Genomic DNA, 18,777 nt, shown 5'->3' with positions numbered 1-18,777 from the left:
GCAGGAATCAGCTAATTAATTTTTAAATCATTATTGCAGTGGTTGTCCAGTTTTGCCAGTGGTTGTCCAGTTTTGAGTCAAAATAAATAGGGGAGTCAGTTATTTTCTTTAATTTGTAACAAAAATTTGCTTTTTAAAGTTACTGAATTTAATTTTCTTTTTTTTTTTTTTTTTTGAGATGGAGTCTTTCTCTGTTGCCCAGGCTGGAGTGCAGTGGTGCAATCTCAGCTTACTGCAGCCTCTGCCTCCAGGGTTCAAGCAATTCTCCTGCCTCAGCCTCCTGAGTAGCTGGGACTACAGGTGCCCGCCACCATGCCCAGCTAATTTTTTTATTCTTAGTAGAGACGGGGTTTCACCATGTTGGACAGGCTGGTCTCAAACTCCTGACCTCATGATCCTCCTGCCTTGGCCTTCCAAAGTGTTGGGATTATAGGCGTGAACCACTGTGCCTGGCCTGAATTGAATTTTTGAAATGAGCAATATATTTCCTTTTACTTTTCGTATAAAAGTTAGATTAATCACATTATCTTTCATGGCCAATTGAATTTTAAGATAGATCAAAGAGTGAGATGCCATAACCTTCTTTCAGGAAACAACAACAAAAAAGAATGGTTGTAGTGATAACAAGAACGTCTACCTCAAATCATAAACTGCTATTTAAAATATCATGAAGGAAATAGTATTAAAGTCCTTTACAGAAAGATGTAGGTCAGATGTTAAAAGTATTCAAAGACACTACTGAAAAACCTTAAAAACCGTATTTAAAATTTTCTTGAACCCTTTATGGGAAGAGGAGTCAAAATATCTAGAGAAACAAAATATACGGGAAATTGCTTAAGTCATGAAATTTAAAAACAACAGTTGTACAATTTACCCACTTGTGATCTTTAAGTATGTTTTCTCATTCATATGAGATAATATAAAGATCAGTTCCTAAAACTAAAGCATTGCATAGCATGGTTTTAGGTACTGCTGTGACCTTCCTCCCTCTTTCCATTCTACTTCCTATGTTTCTTCCTTCTTTGACCACCTTTTTTTCCCTCCTTCTGTGACTAGAATGTACAGAATTAGTCTAATAATAATCTTATGTCCAAAAGTGGCAAAAGTTTGAAAGCATAAACAAATAATAATGAAAAAAAAAACAACAACGGTGGTAGTCAATCATATGCCATCATTAAATTCATGGTGATGTTTCTAAACTTCCTGTTTAAACTTCTTCCTCTCTCCCCAGAGTTTCATTTTTGGTCCTTGCTTCTCATATTCACCTCTACACTCTCAGTCACTGTTCACCTAAATATTACCATCACCTAAATATTACCATCTCCCTATCTTCCAGTCTTTCCTTCCCTGCTTTCCTCTGATCTTCAAGAGTTCTTTTTTAATAGGTGGTTTTTTTTTAATAGAATTATTCTTATTTAGAATGATTCTATCCTCTTTTTCAGAATGTTTTCAATTCTCTATCCTCAACACTTACGCTACCTACCACAAAAACGCTTAGGAACATGAAAGCACAAATTAAGTGTTGGCTCTGGATAGACATAGGGAAGGAAATATTATATCACAAATATATATAGTTTAAGAAAGAATCTGGTCCCTAATGATTGAATCATCCTTTTTCTTAGGTTTCTGAGGCCATATGAAAGTTTTTGGTTTTGTTTTAATACTACCTAAAGGAAAAGGTAAGAAACATTCTCTGGGAAATCACTTAATTGGCTCTTTAAATAAGAAGGTGAAATACTAGAAGTTAATAAATTAAAGGCAATTATTCACAGACTGCATACAATTATAGTTGTTTGGCTGCATAGCAAGTAAAAGACAGCAGTTTGAATTTTGTTTTATTTAATTCCCCGGAGAAAAATAGGAAAAGTTTAAAAAATCTTAATATTAAAGAATAAGTAAACGTCAATATACTGAATCAGGCAAAAGCAAAAAAGAAACAGAAAAAATAAAAGAAAGGGAGATGTGGGAGAATGCAGTAGAAGCCATGGCTCTTATATAGACATACTAGAATGCAGTCCCAACATACGTACAGTGGTCTTCCAAAATATAGCTATGCATACATTTTTATGGAAAGACACAAACCCTATAAGAATATATTTTCAATGCAAAATTTATTATATAAACATTATACATTTACTAAAAAAGTACTATTCATGGTAGCATATAAAATCATCTGCATTTCATTTAATACACATGCAAGGGAATTTAAGGTAAATTTTAATTCTATCGTTTTTTGCTACCAACTATATATATAATATTATTTCATTTATTGAAACGCAGCTTCATTGCTTTCAGAATGCTTAGCTCTGATCCAAGGAGAAACATGTACCTGTGCCTGTGTGTTTTAACATTTTACTTGTTCATATACATTTTCCTTTTCCCACCATTGCTTATATATATTGTAAAATGTATTATTTTGAAATGTCATTTCTCAGACAGCTATGTACTCTATTTTCTCTCAAACCCTGAACCCTTCCACCGTTTAGCATAGGGCATGAAATAGAGGCTTTTTTTGTTAAATAAAAAAAGGACAGCCACCACCTTAATCCAAGAAAGCATTAATCGAGGAAGTCAGTGCTTGCCATTGAATTATAAAGTGGTCTTTGTTAACATCCTTAGCTGTACAATAGACTAAAGTCAAGCATTTTTTATTTGCAACTATCCAATCTTTATTCAGAGTGAAGATTGTTTTTCTTAGAACCTCCATTGGACCACTTAGGAAAAGAGGAGAACTGTTTCCTAGGACTAAGAGGAGGGGTTCGGGAAGAGAAGAAAAAGGGGGTTTTTGAGCTTAGACTTCATTGTCCTGGTTTAGTTCAAATTCCTTGGCTGTTGGAGGCATCTAAAGCATTATTCAACATATCATGGGTAAAACAGAGTTGGCAGTATCGAGGAAGATATCCAAGTATTTGGACTTTATAGCAGTCTTACAGGAGTCTGTCATGTTGCAATGAAGATCAGAAAAAGCAGCTGAAATCCATAGTCCCCAAGATAGTCAAGTGCTGGGGAGGGCTCAAGAACAAGAAGGGTTTTTATTTCAGAACAAGGGAGTTTGAGTTAAGAGACATTACAATTGATAGCTTGATGGGGGGAATCATATAACTCAGCAGAGTATGATAACACATGAAACAGATAACAGGGAGAGGGGTAATGGAGAACCAGGCCCTCTATGATACAGTGACCATAGGAGTTGTATTACACTGCAAAAATTCCTGGAGAGATAGAAGTCAATATCTAGGGACCAACTGGTAAGAAATACCTCACCAGGTGCCAATGTCATGCAAATGTCATGAAGTTACGTAAGCTTTGTCCTGGATTCAAATGTTATATATGGGGTGAAAAAAATGGAATAAAAAGTGAGAATCAGAGAGACACACTAAATTTGTAAAATGTGAGTGCTTAGTGGGAACGATTTTTTTTTCAATGTGGTATCTGTTGTACTTTCAACCATGCTTAGCAATTAATAGCCATTCAGAAAATCTTTGTTGAATGACTGAGATTGAAATACCTTTAATTAATAACATATTTTCTGATATTACACTGAAATGAAGATAACAAACATAAACATTTTATTTTTTGACACTTACAAATCTTAGCTTATATAAAATTTGATCTATTCCACTTGATGGATTAGATTCAATTATTATTAATGTTTTGGCAGAAAAAAATAAAACATAGACTCTTTGATTGTCATCTTAGAAAACATTTACCTCAATCTTCCACTCAATATTTAAAAATGACCTAAAGTTCTACTGAGAAATATACATTGTGGTTCTGTGATAGATTAGAATGAACACAGACTTTGAGTCCAGACAGATGTGGGGTGTGCATTCTACTTCTGCCAAATCTCTATGATATGGGAGATGTTAATTAACCTTTCTGAGTTTTAGTATTCTTAACAAGAGCAGGTTTCTGGGTTATTTTCATACATCATATGCCTATTTCACTGACATTCTTTGATTATAAGCACTTTTAGTTTTTTAACTAAACTTTGCATTCAGTCCCTCAAGATTGCTTAGGCTTGACTGTGTCTTCAATTTAGCAATCCTTTCCACCTTTGTATCAACTGAAAATTTAATAAGTATGTCTTCTTGATCATCATCTATGTCATTGCAAAAGTGCTGAACAAAGCAAGCTCAAAGATATTTCACCAACTTATTTCCAAGTTATTCTACTGAAATCAATATTCATATATTGTATGGCATGGTACCAAGCTTCTCATCCTTGTGAAATACAATGAAGGAAGTTTGACATGACTTGTTTGTAATGAATTTATGTGGACTACCAGTCATCCTCACCTTCTTTCCTAAATGCTCATATTATCACATGTCCTGCTCTTCCCCATCATAGACTCTACACCTCTTCCAAAATAAGCTCTTCCTCATTTCTCATTTATTTTCATTACATATCTATTTGCCTACCTGAACTTACAGTGTTGCCTTTGCCTGGGATGTTATTTTCTTTAATCATTATATCTCTCAATTCTATATATCAAACAATAAAAAGTCCAAATTATGTTACTCTTCACAGAACATTTCTTTATCCTCCAAGGCAGACATTCTAAACTGGTAGCATAGAGACAAACTCAGGCTTGTTAATAAATTTTATTTAGCCTATGCTGTGATTTTAAGTGTCTTTCTAAATAATCTACAGCTTTTAAATTTGAATATTTAAGAAAAATAGGCCGGGTGCGGTGGGTCACACTTGTAATCCTAGTACTTTGGGAGGCTGAGGCGAGTGGATCACTTGAGGTCAGGAGTTTGAGACCACCCTGGCCAACATGAAAAAAACCCATCTCTACTAAAAATACAGAAGAATTAGCTGGCTATGGTGGTGCACACCTGTAATCCCAGCTACTTGGGAGGCTGAGACACAAAAATCGCTTAAACCCGGGAGGCAGAGGTTGCAGTAAGCTGAGATTGTGCCACTACACTCCAGCCTGGGTAACAGAGTGAGACTCTATCTCAAAAAAAAAAAAAAAAAAAGAAAAATAGAAGTAAAACAGAAGATTTTTCTGAAAATATGTGGGCACTTCATTGCTGTGGCAAATATCAGCTGGAGTTTAGTGGTACATGCCTCATTTAAATGTGCTCTTATTTCACTCCTTTGCCCCTCTTATTGTTGGCCCTTAGAGGCATTTGAGTTTGAGAATCCTGCCCTTTGACACTAATAATACTTCTTAATTCTCAGAATATGTGTATTTACTTTTCTTGTGAAACTGTTCTACATTATAAAATTATGCCTATATGGTGTCTCCTCTATTTGTCTAGATGCTCTTTATAAGCAGAATCTGTACCTTATTGATCTTTAATTCTTCAAATTTTCATTTAATATTTAGCAATTACTGCATAAATATTTATTCAAAGAATATGATTAAAAAATAATTACCACTATATGATTATCAGGGATTATTAGTAACTATTCTGACATTTTCCAAAATTGATCTTCTTCCTTATTTTAAACATGTAGATATTTGCCCATCTCTAGTTTTCTATCATTGCTTTTGTTTCTTCGATTTCTTACTGATATATTTTAACACAATTGCAGTCTCACTTGGGAATCTCTATATTCTTATCTGTTTCCTAATGAGATAAAAGGAAAAATTTCTAATACTCACTGGCTCTTGCACAAGAGTACATTTCACTAAGTACATAATTGGAAGTTAGTTTTTCCAATTTGTAGATTATCGAGTAACAGTTCTCTCTCTGTCCAATTCATATAAACTGTTATTCATCACTTCTGCTCCACAATTTATCCTCCCTTCAGATCCCTTTTCACCAGGATCAAAGCAATCTACATTTCTCTAAATTACGTTTGCTACAATGGAAATCAAACTACATCACAAAGTATAGTTTGCAATATAAAACTTTTGAAAGTTAACAGATATTATGAATATTAATAAAGCATTAAGTAGTTTATATTTCATTCAAAATCTCTTTCTTCTTAATTTGCTTTCTTTTTTATGTTTTTGGATATTTCTTCTTAAATTCATTTATTAAAGTTCGATTTTGTACATGTGTTTTGTGGTAGGTCTCCTCAAATCTCTTTGCTTTTAGGTTTTAGTGTTTAGCTTAATGTTAATTCAGAGAATTATTCAGGAGGAGATTGGTTTAGCATAGCCTTAAGAACATGACAAAAGGATGCCATGATCCCTAGGTTTAGAAAAAACTAGGTCACAGTGACTTTGTTTTCTTCGTTGACAGTGTAACTAGACTGATGGTATAAGGTATCTGCAGATACGATGGATTTGAATATCAGCAAGGCATTAGATAAGCTCTCGTGCTGTCTTTGTAAACGGATAAAGATACATGGGTAGACTACTACACCTGACTGAACAACTGAACAAAAAAGTGCCGATAGATTAATTAATATAACCAAGAGGAATAGAATCTTGTCCCAGTCAGTATGTTTATAACTAACCTAAATGATGATATATAAAGCATGCTATAAATACAAAATCAGAGCTCTGTTTTTCTCTCTTTTTGTGGTTCATTTTCTTGACATACATAGAAAGCCATTAATCAAGTTTCATCTTGTTCATTTTGACTTGTCATCATTTTTAATATATAAAGATCTTTTTGACTCCTGACGTAGAATCACACCCTCACTGATTGCATCCAAATTTAGATTTTAAAAATGAATATTTTAAAAATAAGATTATTTAAAAGATCAAAGAGAGTGAGAGTTACAAGGTAATCCAAAACCGGGCGCAGTGGCTCATGCCTGTAATCCCAATACTTTGGGAGCCCGAGGCAGGTGGATTGAGGTCAGGAGTTCGAGACCAGCCTGGCCAACATGGTGAAAGCCCACCTCTACTAAAAATACAAAAAAAAAAAAAAATTAGCCAGGCATGGTGGCAAGCGTCTGTAATCTCAGCTACTCGGAAGGCTGAGGCAGGAGAATCCCTTGAGTCCAGGAGGCGGAGGTTGCAATGAGCCAAGATTGCACCACTGCACTCCAGCCTGGGCAACAGAGGAAGATACCATCTCAAAAACAAACAAACAAAAAAAAAGAGTTTAGGTGGGATTTCTGTGTATATACCAAAAATACTTGAAAAGGAGTCTCAAAGAAATATTTGTTCATATATATTCATAGTAGCATTATTTACAGTAGCTAAAATGTAGAAGCAACTCAAGTATCTTTCAACAGATAAATGGATAAGAAATATGTGAAAATAATGTGTATATATACCACATTTATATATACTTGTTATTATATATATGTTTCTATACACACACGCATATTTATGCAGAGAAAAATGCAATATTATTCAGCTGTAAAAAGGAAGGAAGTTCTTACATATTCTATAACATGGATGAATCTTGAGAACAGTATGCTAAGCGAAATAAGCCAGTCACAATAAGACAAATTTTGTATTATTCCACTTTTATGAAGTACTCAGAATGCTCAAAATTAGGGAGACAGAAAGTATCATGGTAGTTTCCAGGGCCTGGGGAAAGTGGGTAATGCAGGTTATTGTTTAATAGGTTTAGAGTTTCAGTTGAGGAAGACATAGTATAATAGTTCAGGAAATGGATGGTAGTGATAGTTGCACACACAATGAACACACTTAATGCCACTGAACTGTTGAACTGGACACTTAAAAATGATTAAGATAGTGAATACAAAGTTATGTGCATTTTGTCATAATTAAAAACTTTTTTTTTTTGAGACAGTCTTGCTCTTGTCACCCAGGCAGGCATGCAATGGCGTGATCTCAGTTCACTGCAACCTCCACTTCCCAGGTTCAAGCGATTCTCTTGCCTCAGCCTCCCAGAGTAGCTGGGATTACAGGCACCAGCCACCATGTCCAGCTAATTTTTTTGTATTTTTAGTTGAGACAGGGTTTCACCGCATTGGCCAGGCTGATCTTGAACTCCTGACCTCAGGTGATCTACCCACCTCGGCCTCCCAAAGTGCTGGGATTACAGGCGTGAGCCACCACGCCCAGCCTAAAAACAAATTTTTTAAAAGGTCCAGGTTAGATAATGGGGAAAGTGTTCAAAGAATCAAGCTAAATTCTATTAATAATTCTGTGGTCATTTATCTCTCTCTTCTTAGAACTTTTATAAATTTGTTCCACAGAGGTGAATACTAAGTTGCTCTTTTACATTATTTACTGACGGATTCATGCTTAGTCTATAGCATGAGATTATAATGATCTTAAAGCAGAACATGTGCTTCTTTCATTCTTCTCTTAAATTCTACTACTGATTTTCCTGGGCTGAGTCTGACGTTATACAATATGTCTTGAGTGAAAAAATACAAAACTGTTTTAATATTTATTTAAATTTTTATTTGCTCTTTTACTTTTTATAGAGACAGGGTCTTGCTATGTTGCCCAAGCTGGCCTCAAACTTCTGGCCTCAAGCAGTCCTCTAGCCTTGGCCTCCCAAAGTGCTGGGATTATAGGCCTCAGCCACTATGCCTAGCCATTTTTTTATTTGTTAGTCTTTTTGCTATCTTATGTGAACTGCCTTCTAATTTTCTATGCTATTCTTTGATTGTGGCAGTTTTTCAACAGTTTCTAAAGGTTTGTTTGTTTTTAATTCTTCTATGTTCTCATACCAATTTGCACATGGCTTGAATATAGTACTTACACTGTGTTATCCCCGTACTCAAGAAGCTCACGGTTTAGCAAATTGAATACATACAATATAATTCAAATATAATGGGATAACATCGTAGAAAACAGAATGTGCCCAAAGAGCTGTGAATACATAAATAAAGAAACAATTACTTTTGCTAACACAATGTCATCAGAGAAAGCCCCATTTAAAAGATACAGTTGCACAGGTATGAATCTTGAAGGCTAAATAAGAGTCCTGAGGCAAAATAAGACTGCTTGTAGATAGAATAGTAATGCTCGCTCTTGAAGAAGAAGAGGAGGACACATATGCAGAAAGAAAATTAAACTACCACCCATGAAAATAGACATGAGTGTGTGAAGAATGTTGATTGCATTAACACCAAGTAGTTCAGCAGGCCAGAGCACTGGATATCAGGTAAAGATGGTTGAAAATGAGACTGAAAAGAGGCCAGTAAGTACAAAATAGGTCATGCAACACCATGGTGTTTTCAGTAAGTACGGTGGCCCAATGTGAAATGAGAGCTAGGTCTAAATCACACAGTAGTAAAAATTCTTGCCAACATACTGACTTTCCCTAGCATCTTAAATCAGAACATAATAAATGTCAATACTACCCTCTGGAAAATGTAATGGAAAATAAGCAAGGTAGAATTGCATATTCGTAACAATGAGAGAGAAAAAAAAGAAATAGTTTCATCCCAACTACATGTCTGGCTTTTCCCCTTCCCTTTGAAGTTTAATTATAAGCATCAGAGGAAGCCTCTTAAATGTTTGCTAAGACACTGAAATATGAGAGGGAAAGTTTGCCAAAGTCTTTTAAAATCACAAGGAAGCAGTAATGCCCAGATCAGGTGATTTACTTTAAACAAATTGGTATTAGGTTTGCCCTCAACTTTGGGAATAAAAATCCTCTGGATATTTTTATTTAAATTCAAAAATTCCCATTATGTCTGCTACACAAATTCTCCCCCAAGCCTATCATCTCTGGTCTGGACAAGCCACCCCAAGGAAAAATAACTGGGTGTGCCTTCCCATTGTTTAAGCTTGCTCAATAAAATTAAAGAGCTTTAGCTTGTGATTCAAAGTTCTTCGGCAATATGGCATACTTCTCTTCTTACTCCATCTCCCAGTTTCCCTTCCAGTTATCAGAGACTTGAACCACTAGTACTTTTCAGTACTTTTGCCGATTAATATTTTCTCTGCTAAAGCACATTTTGCTACCTCTACCTCTCAGAATCTAACTCAATTTTCCTGACTAATCTAAAATGAAGCCTATTCTCAAATGCGTTTTGCAGTTATCCAATAAGGAATCAATAAATCTGTTCCTTTTCTTTTTTCTTTTTTTATTTAATAGAGACAGAGTCTCGCTCTGTCGCTCAGGCTGGAGTGCAGTGGCGCGATCTTGGCTCACTGCCAACCTCCACCACCTGGGTTCAAGCGATTCTCTTGCCTTAGCCTCTGGAGTAGCGGGACTACAGGCACGCACCACCGTGTCTGGCTGATTTTTTTTTTTTTTTTTTTTTTTGTATTTTTATTAGAGACGGGATTTCGCCATGTTGTCCAGGCTGACCTGAGGTGACCCACCGGCCTCAGCCTCCCAAAGTGCTGGGATTACAGGCGTGAGCCACCGCGCCCGGCCAATCTCTTTCTTTTGACTTAAAACGAAGTATAGCATTTTATCTTTCATGGCATATAGCATGTGGCATATCACGAGTATATGTCCTACTAATAAGTTATTTATCACTTAAAATGCAATATTGCCTGTAAGGGTAGCGTTTCCTTGATACATGCCAGTATCTTTTACAGCCACTAGAACAAGTAACAAAAGCAAAATAACTACTTTGGGTGGAATCATCAATGCCTGCATGATTTAATTTCTAAAGCTAGCACGACCCAATAACTCCCTTGTCTCCATACCCTAATGCAGGTAAATTTTGCACTGTGCCTTTTATTACAAATGTTTTACTTAGGGTAATCCCAGCTGATACAACAAATAACCCCTTTGTGTAATAATTTGTAGAGGATAGAAGTCTGCTTCTCAATTGCCTAACGTCCCCATGATCGTCCCTAATTCATAGGCAGTTTGCCTTCAGGCAGTGATGAAGATACCCAGTCTCCTTTCATTTCTGGCTCTTCCATTTTCAACACATGGCTCAAATTTGTCCTGCTCGTTTGCATCAAAGTGGTGAGAAGAATAAAATATTGTGATTTTTTACAGGTGGCTTAAAAGTGAAATACAACATTTTTGTTCATTGTTGCTGAGAATTAGGCATATAGTAACACCATATGCAAAAAGGACAGAGAAATAGATTCTCTTATTAGACTTCCAATTCCCAGAAATGTTCTATATTATAGTTTTGTAGTATGAGTTTTGTAGACAATTAGGCCCTGTGACCAACAAAAAATTGTGCACATCCTTTTGTCCACATGTGGGACATACCCTGCCCCTCAAAGGAGACCAACTAAACTCTTATCCAGTCATTGCAACCACCAGAAAGTTCAGGGTTTCTAATAGTAGCTCTTTATGGAGACCTATCAACTCCTCACTCCTCCCCCATGCTTTTTATACAGTAGAGGAATATGAACAGGATAATCATAATTTAAACTCTCATTTAAAAAAAGTGTAATGAGATACATGTAGATGTCATTGGCACATAGCACTGATAAAAATTGCTTACTTGGAAGGGTAGAGACCCCCTGGTCTGGCAGTGGCATATATCCTTTGATAAGACTCTGATTCTGTTATTGAAAATAATGCCCTTGTCAGTTGTTCTTGGTCGTTTCTGGCTGTGCCCTCTGATAGGCTCTTGCACTTCTACCAAAAACCAAACTGAGATAAAGTTAGAAAACCACATTTACTTTTTGGGGCTGTACTACCTTCAAAGGCTACTTGTTTATGGTCATTTTCTGGGTCTTGAAAATTTATTGAAGGTCATAGGTTCTTTAATCTTGGCTTATTGTTTATCTGACAATATAAATCCCTCAACATTTAAAGGGTTCCTTAACTGTTTGTTTTATTTTTTTCCATACACCAGTAACTATTTTAAAAGTGTCCTAAGTTCTTTCTAGCCACAATTCTGAAGCTTACCTTTTTTTTTTTTTTTCTTTATTCTTCTACCTCTGTTTCTAAATTTAATGGTAGATAGTTTGTGGCCATCTGAAACTATAAGCTTAGGTGAGAAGTCAACAGTCTTAATATGATCATGGCAACAAACCTGAAAACCTTTTTTAAACTCAGAAAATACATATGGTTTTTGTTACTAAAAGCATTTCTTACTTTTGGGTGTCTAGAAGAAAACAGCTTTTAAATTTCCTTTATAGCATCACATTTCTTAGCATTCTCTACATTTCCTTTAATTTCTAATTACAAGTCTCCAAATACCTGCCTAAGTTCTTTTTCTTATCCTATCATGTAAAATAAGAAAATAAAAGCCAAAATACACTTTCACTCTGACTCTTTCCAATCTTTTCCTATAGAATGACAGGCTTAGGCAGCACGTGATCTGACTTTTAATTTATCACAGTGTGGCAATTTTAAAACTGTCTCAAAACTGATTATACTCCTTTCATTGAGAAGTGAGGTCTATAGTTAATGCCCCTGAATCTGGGTAGGCTTAGGATTGTGTTAGTCACTAGACTGTGTCAAAAGGAAGGGTAGATTATACAAAGCCACAGAGGATGCACTTGGCTGTCTGGGAACCCCTGCTGTCAGGATGCTCCCTCTTGGTATGCACCTTTCTGGACTGTAGCCACCATGCTATGGTAGATTATTTCCATCCATGTATATTCTTTGATGAAATGTCTACTTCAAATCTTTTATACATGATAACATTCATTTACGTTTGGTTAAGTTTCAAGAGCATTATACAAATTCTTCTTTGTCAAATATGTGCTTTGAAAGTACCTTCTCCACCCTGTAACTTGTTTTTTTCAATTAGAGTTTTTTCAAAAAACAGAAGTTTTTCATTCTGTTGAAGTCTGATTTACAAAATGTTCTTTAATGGATGATGTTTTTTGTGTCATATCTAATAATTTTACCTACTCTAAAATCATAATTTTTAAAGTTATATGGTTTTGATTTTAGTTCAGGGATCCATTTTGAATTAATGTTTTTATAATTGACGTTCATTGTTTTTGTCTATGTACATTCAATTGTTTCTGCAGCATTTGTTGAAAATCATTTTTTTCCACTGAATTGTCTTTAGATCTTTTTATAAAATCATTTTTATATGTATATAGATCTGTTTTTGGACCTTCTATTCTGATCTTTTGATCAATTTTTCTATCTTGACTCCAATGATATACTGTCTTGATATCTATAGCTTTATAATTAGTCCTGAAAAATGATAACGTTAGTTTTAATGCTGTTCTCCTTTTCAAAGTTGTTTTGACTATTCTAGGACTTTTAGATTTCCATATGAATTTTAGAATAATCTTGTCAATTTCTGCATAAAACATTGCTAGAATTTTAGTAAGTATTGCAATGAACATATAAATCAATTTGGAGGAGAATTGATACTTAGCAAAAATGATTTTTTGACCCATGAAAAAGGCATAGCTTTCTATTTATTTGTTTCCTTTAATTTACCTCACAATGTTTTTTTAAAAATTTTTATGTATAGGACATTTACAAGCTCAACAGATTTCATATTTTTGATGCTGTTTGAATTATTTTCATTTAAATTTCTAATTGCTCTTAGTTTATAGAAATACAATTTGTTTTGAAAGTAGAATGGTGGTTACAAGAGGCTGGTGGAGGCAGTTAGGTGGGGAAAGGGAACATGATCAAAGTTTCAGTAAGAGAGGAGGAATAAGCTTTAGTGAGCTATTGCACAAAAGTGACTATAATAACTTATAATGCATTGCATATTGCAGAATTTCTAAAAGATTAAATGTTTTGTTTCACAACAAAAAAATAAGTATGTGAGATGATGGTTTGTTAATTAGCTTGATTTAATCATTCCATAATGTAAACATCATATTATACCCTATAAATACATGTATTGTCATTGTCGATTAAAAATAAAACTGTAAAATGAAGTACAATGTATTTTGTATTTTTTGCCATATACTCTAATGTATTTTGTTATTATATCTTCCAACCTGGCTAAACTCATTTGTTAGATCTAGTATCATTTTTTGTGGATTACATCACATTTCCTACAGAGACCATCATTTCATCTTCAAATAAAGAAAGTTGCAGTATTATTTCTTACTTTCCCATCTGAAAGTTTTGTTCTGTCCTTTCTTTTTTTCTCTCTCTCTCATCTTATTGTGCGGCTAAAACCTCCAGTAAAATATTGAAAAGAAGTAGTGAGAGTGGAAATCTTCATCTTGTACTTGTTTAAAGGGGGAAAACATTTGAGTTTTCATAATTATGATGTTTGTCAGATTGATAAAACTGATGTTTATCAGTTTTATCAATCTCAAAGAACTACCTTTTGGTTTCATTGATCTGTTTCTACTGCTTTTCTGTTTTCTATTTAATTGTTTTCCCCCGTTGTGATTCATGATTTCTTTTTTATGCTTATCTTGTTAGGATTTCCTCATTTTTTCCAGTTTCTCACAATGTAACTTGAGATTATTGATTTCCAATCTTCCTTCTTTTAATAAAAGAAAATGTTCAGGGTTAGTCTTTGGTAGGGACATGGAAACCTCTTCCACAGTAACAGAGAAGAGTACAGTATGGATGCTGATGTGCTGGTGGGAACCTGTTGTAGATCTTTTGGAATTGCTTCTATATTCTCAGTCACAAAGGAAGCTTTCTTATCTGAGAATGAGGATGCTAAAGGAAATAAATTTAATGTTCTTTGGCTTGTATTCAGCTTTACTTCCTATTAATATTGACAACTTTCACTTTACTTTTTTCATTTAATTGTTATATTTTTCACATATTTTGTATGTTTTTTTAATTTTTAAATTGGTTTCTGTAATGTGGTTTTTTAATACCTTTTCATCTTCTTGTACAAGGAGACATTATAGTACGAAGTTTATTGTAATGATTGCTGTTTGAATTATGTCATTTTACTATTTAAAGTTTTTAAAAAGCAGATTTAGTGCTCTACTTGTCACAGGCTAAAGATTTGAGCTTTAATATCTCGGACAAGAGTTGTAACTCAAACCTCAGATCATATTGCAGAACACAAGAATACTTGAGGAAAAGTAAGCAAAGTAGAAAAACTGATTTTTAAAATCATTTTCTCTATAAAATAAGCTATTCCTCAACTTCTTTACATGAGTATGTCACTTTAAAAAGTGCATTTACTGTGCTGTCTCATTTTGAATATCACAATTCTGTGAGGTGCTTATTAGGTACAAGCTCATTTTACCCACGAGTAAACCGATGCTTAGCAAGATTAAATGAATTCTCCAAAGTTGTACAGAAAGTGAGCTGAAGAACTGGATCAGAATGCTGATTCTTCTTATTGTGCAATATCTGGCACATGATATTAGATATAGATAATATACCTATAGCTAATATAGATATTAGACAGTACTATTTCCTAGAATCAGTCCAAAAGCACCCAATTGACACAATATCATCTTGCCTAGAATTTACATTCTTATATTGAAGACAAAAGAAGTAGTCACTTAACCATATAATTATAAATGTCTTAGGTAGGAGAAGTAGAGATTCCCAGGAAAGAGTATAATGACTTCTCCCCTTAGTCAAGGGCCATTCTGTAAGAGTTTCACAGAAAGAAAGACACAAACTTCTGCTTGACTGCTTAGGACGCAACTTTGCAATATGGGCATTTCCTCTCCTAACACTTAGTCATAATGCTAACAAGTCATAGTTTCCCTTGGAACACTGACGAAGGAGGAGATTGAGTAATCATAGAAGCTAAGTTATTATTATGCAAAAAAGTATACCTTTGACATATTTATATTTTTTAATAGTCTTATGTGTCCCTTTCTCATTGCCAGAAAATGTTCAGCCAACTGAAGAAACTGAGCAAGGCCCCCACCACCACCACTACAACACACATACTCTTTTATTATTACTTTTAGTCATACAGGAATTTCCTCAAAAAGAAAAGTTAAGAAGGGTTATTTCATTATTCTAAGGTATATACATTTTTTGTTTGATGGTTCCAGTTTTTCCTAAAATTCATTATATCCAAAACTAAATTTATTTTGATCTCTACTGAATCTGCATCTCTTCCATGTCTCTTTAATGAATGTGACATTGGAAGGGATATATTTCACCTCAGAGTTATATTAGGTTTATATGTCTATATTACCTAGTCATTAAAATGGCATAATCTTCTTTAGTACAGGTTGAGCATGCATAATATGAAAAATCTGAAATTCAAAATGATCTAAAATCTGGAGCTTTTTGAGCCCCAACATGGAGCTCAAAAGAAAATGCTCATTGGAGCATTTCAGATAACAGATTTTTGGATTAGGGATGCTCAACCACAGGGTTTTCTGAAAATATTCCCAAATCCAAAAAACTAAACCCAAATTCCCAAACACTTCTCATCCCAAATATTTCATATAAGGTATACTGAACCAGAAATATTTTTAAGTAAGAAGAAATCATAAATCATTGTTTGCAGAAGCCTGATTTCAAAGGTCTTACAGAAATAGTATGGATGTCTATTAGATCACAAAATGTGGAAAATCTTGAATATACCCACTTTTATTTGATTTTTGTGTATGGTCTAAGATAAGGGTTCAACCTTATTCTTTTCATGAGGAAATCCAGTTTTTCCAGCCCCATCTACAAAAGAGATTATCCTTTCCCTCTCATGACTTTTGATTCTCAGCTTCCTATTCGGCTCCATTGAAATGTTTCTGTTTTTAAGCCAGTTCTACACACTCTTTTGATCACTATAGCCTTTTAACATAACTTTAAATAAGAAAGTGTTACACCTCTTTATTTTTCTTTCTCAGAATTACTTTGACGATTTGATGACTTTAGTGGTTCCAGAAAAATTTTAGGATTTTTTTTTCTATTTCTGTGAAGAATTTCATTGGAATTTTTATAGAAATTGTGCTAATTCTGTATATTGTTTTGGGTATTACAAACATTGTAACAATATTCTTCTTCTAATCCATGAGCAAGGGGTATCTTTTTATTTATTTGTGTCTTCACTTTTTTTCATCAATGTTTTGTAGTTTACAGTGTATAATCTTTCACATTTTTGCTTAAATACCTTGCTAAGTATTTTTTATGCTTTTGAAAATGGGATTGTTCTCTTCATTTATTTTTCATGTAGGTTATGATTTGTGTACAGATATGCAATTAATTTTTGTATGTCAATTTTGTATCTAGTAATTTTACTAAATTCATTGATTTGTTCTAACTGCTTTTTTGTGGAGTGTTTGGGGTTTTCTACATTTAGAATCTTGTCATTTGCCATTAGAAATAACTTTACTTTTTTAATTTTTGATTTGTATGCCTTTTTCTTTTTTGTTCTAGTCTGATTACTCTTTGTAGTATTTCCAGTACTGTAATATGTTTGAACCAAAGTGACGAGAGTGGGCATCCTTGCCTGGTACTGGATCCTAGAGGAAAAGCTCAGTTATTCCCCATTGATTACAACGTTAGCTGTGGTTTTCTCAAAGATGGTTTTTAGTATGTGGAGGAACTTTCCTTCTATATCTAAACTATAGAGAGCTTTGAATCAATAAATAATGTTCAACTTTGTGAAATGCTTTTGCTGCATCAATTGAGATGGTAAAGAAGTTTTTATCTTCTATTCTGTTAATGTGACGTATTACAGTGATTGATTTGTGTATGGTAAACCAGGCTTGCTTGCCAAGGATAAATCCCACTTGGTCATGATGTACTTTTCTTTTTTTTTTTTGAGACGGAGTCTCTCTCTGTCGCCAGGTGGAGTGCAGTGGCACGATCTCGGCTCACTGCAAACTCTGCCTCCCGTGTTCAAGCGATTCTCCTGCCTCAGCCTCCCGAGTAGCTGGGATTACAGGCGCCTGCCACTGTGCCTTGCTACTTTTTGTAGTTTTAGTAGAGACGGCGTTTCACCATGTTGGCCACGTTGGTCTCGATCTCTTGACCTCTTGATCCTCCAGCCTCGGCCTCCCAAAGTGCTGGGATTACAGGCCTGAGCCACCACGCCATGTTGTTGAATCCCTTTTGACAATATTTTATTGAGAATTTTTGAATCAATGTTCATCAGAGAATCGCTTGTCATTTTTTTTTATTGTGGTATCTTTGACTTTGGTATCGAGCTGGTGATACAAGGACTCGTATAATGAGTTTGGGAGTATTTCCTTAGTTCTATTTTAGGAAGAATTTAAGAAAGATTGGTATTAATTCTGTTTTAATATTTGGTAAAATTTAGCTACAAAGTCATCTTGTCCTGAGCTTTTCTTCATTGGGAGGTTTTAATTACCACTTCAGTCTCCTTATTTGTTATTGAACTTTTCAGACTTTCTACTTTTTCTGACTCAATCTTTGTAGGCTATATTTTCTAAGAAATTATTTTCTCTATTGTCCCTTATTATCCATTCTATTTTTGAGGGATCTATTGTAATACCTTCCAAGTATAAGGCCTGAAACCCCAAAGCTCTTAGAAGAAAACATAGAGGAAAAGCTCTTTAATGTTGGCCTTGGCAATGATTTTTTGGATATCATACCAAAAGGAAAAAGAAAAAATTGATACAAATTAGGCTACCTCAAACTAAAAAGCTTCTTCACAGCAAAGGAAACAATAAACAAAATGAATAAGAACCTACGTATTAAGAGAAATTATTTTTAAACCATATATCTGATAAAAAATTAATATCCAAAATATATAAAGGGGCCATGTGCATTGGCTCATGCCTATAATCTTAACAGTTTTGGAGGCTGAGGCGGGCAGATCGCTTGAGCCCAGGGGTTCTAGCCAGCCTGGGCAACATGGCGAGATCCCATCTCTACAAAATATACAAAAATTAGCAGGATGTGGTAGCACACGCCTGTAGTTCCTACTACCTGGGAGGCTGAGGTGGGAGGATCACCTGAGCCCAAGGAGGTGGAGGCTGCAATGAGCCATGATTGTGTCACTGCACTGCACTTCAGCCTGGGAGCCTGGGTGACAGGGTGAGATCCCATCTCAAATATATATATGTGTGTGTGTATATATATATATGTGTGTGTGTATATATATATGTGTGTATATATATGTGTATATATATGTATTTGTGCATATATGTATATATATATATATATACAG

Source organism: Pongo pygmaeus, chromosome 4 (genome assembly GCF_028885625.2).
Source record: "Pongo pygmaeus isolate AG05252 chromosome 4, NHGRI_mPonPyg2-v2.0_pri, whole genome shotgun sequence".
In the NCBI taxonomy this organism is placed as follows: Eukaryota; Metazoa; Chordata; class Mammalia; order Primates; family Hominidae; genus Pongo; species Pongo pygmaeus.
This window is presented reverse-complemented; position numbering follows the sequence as displayed.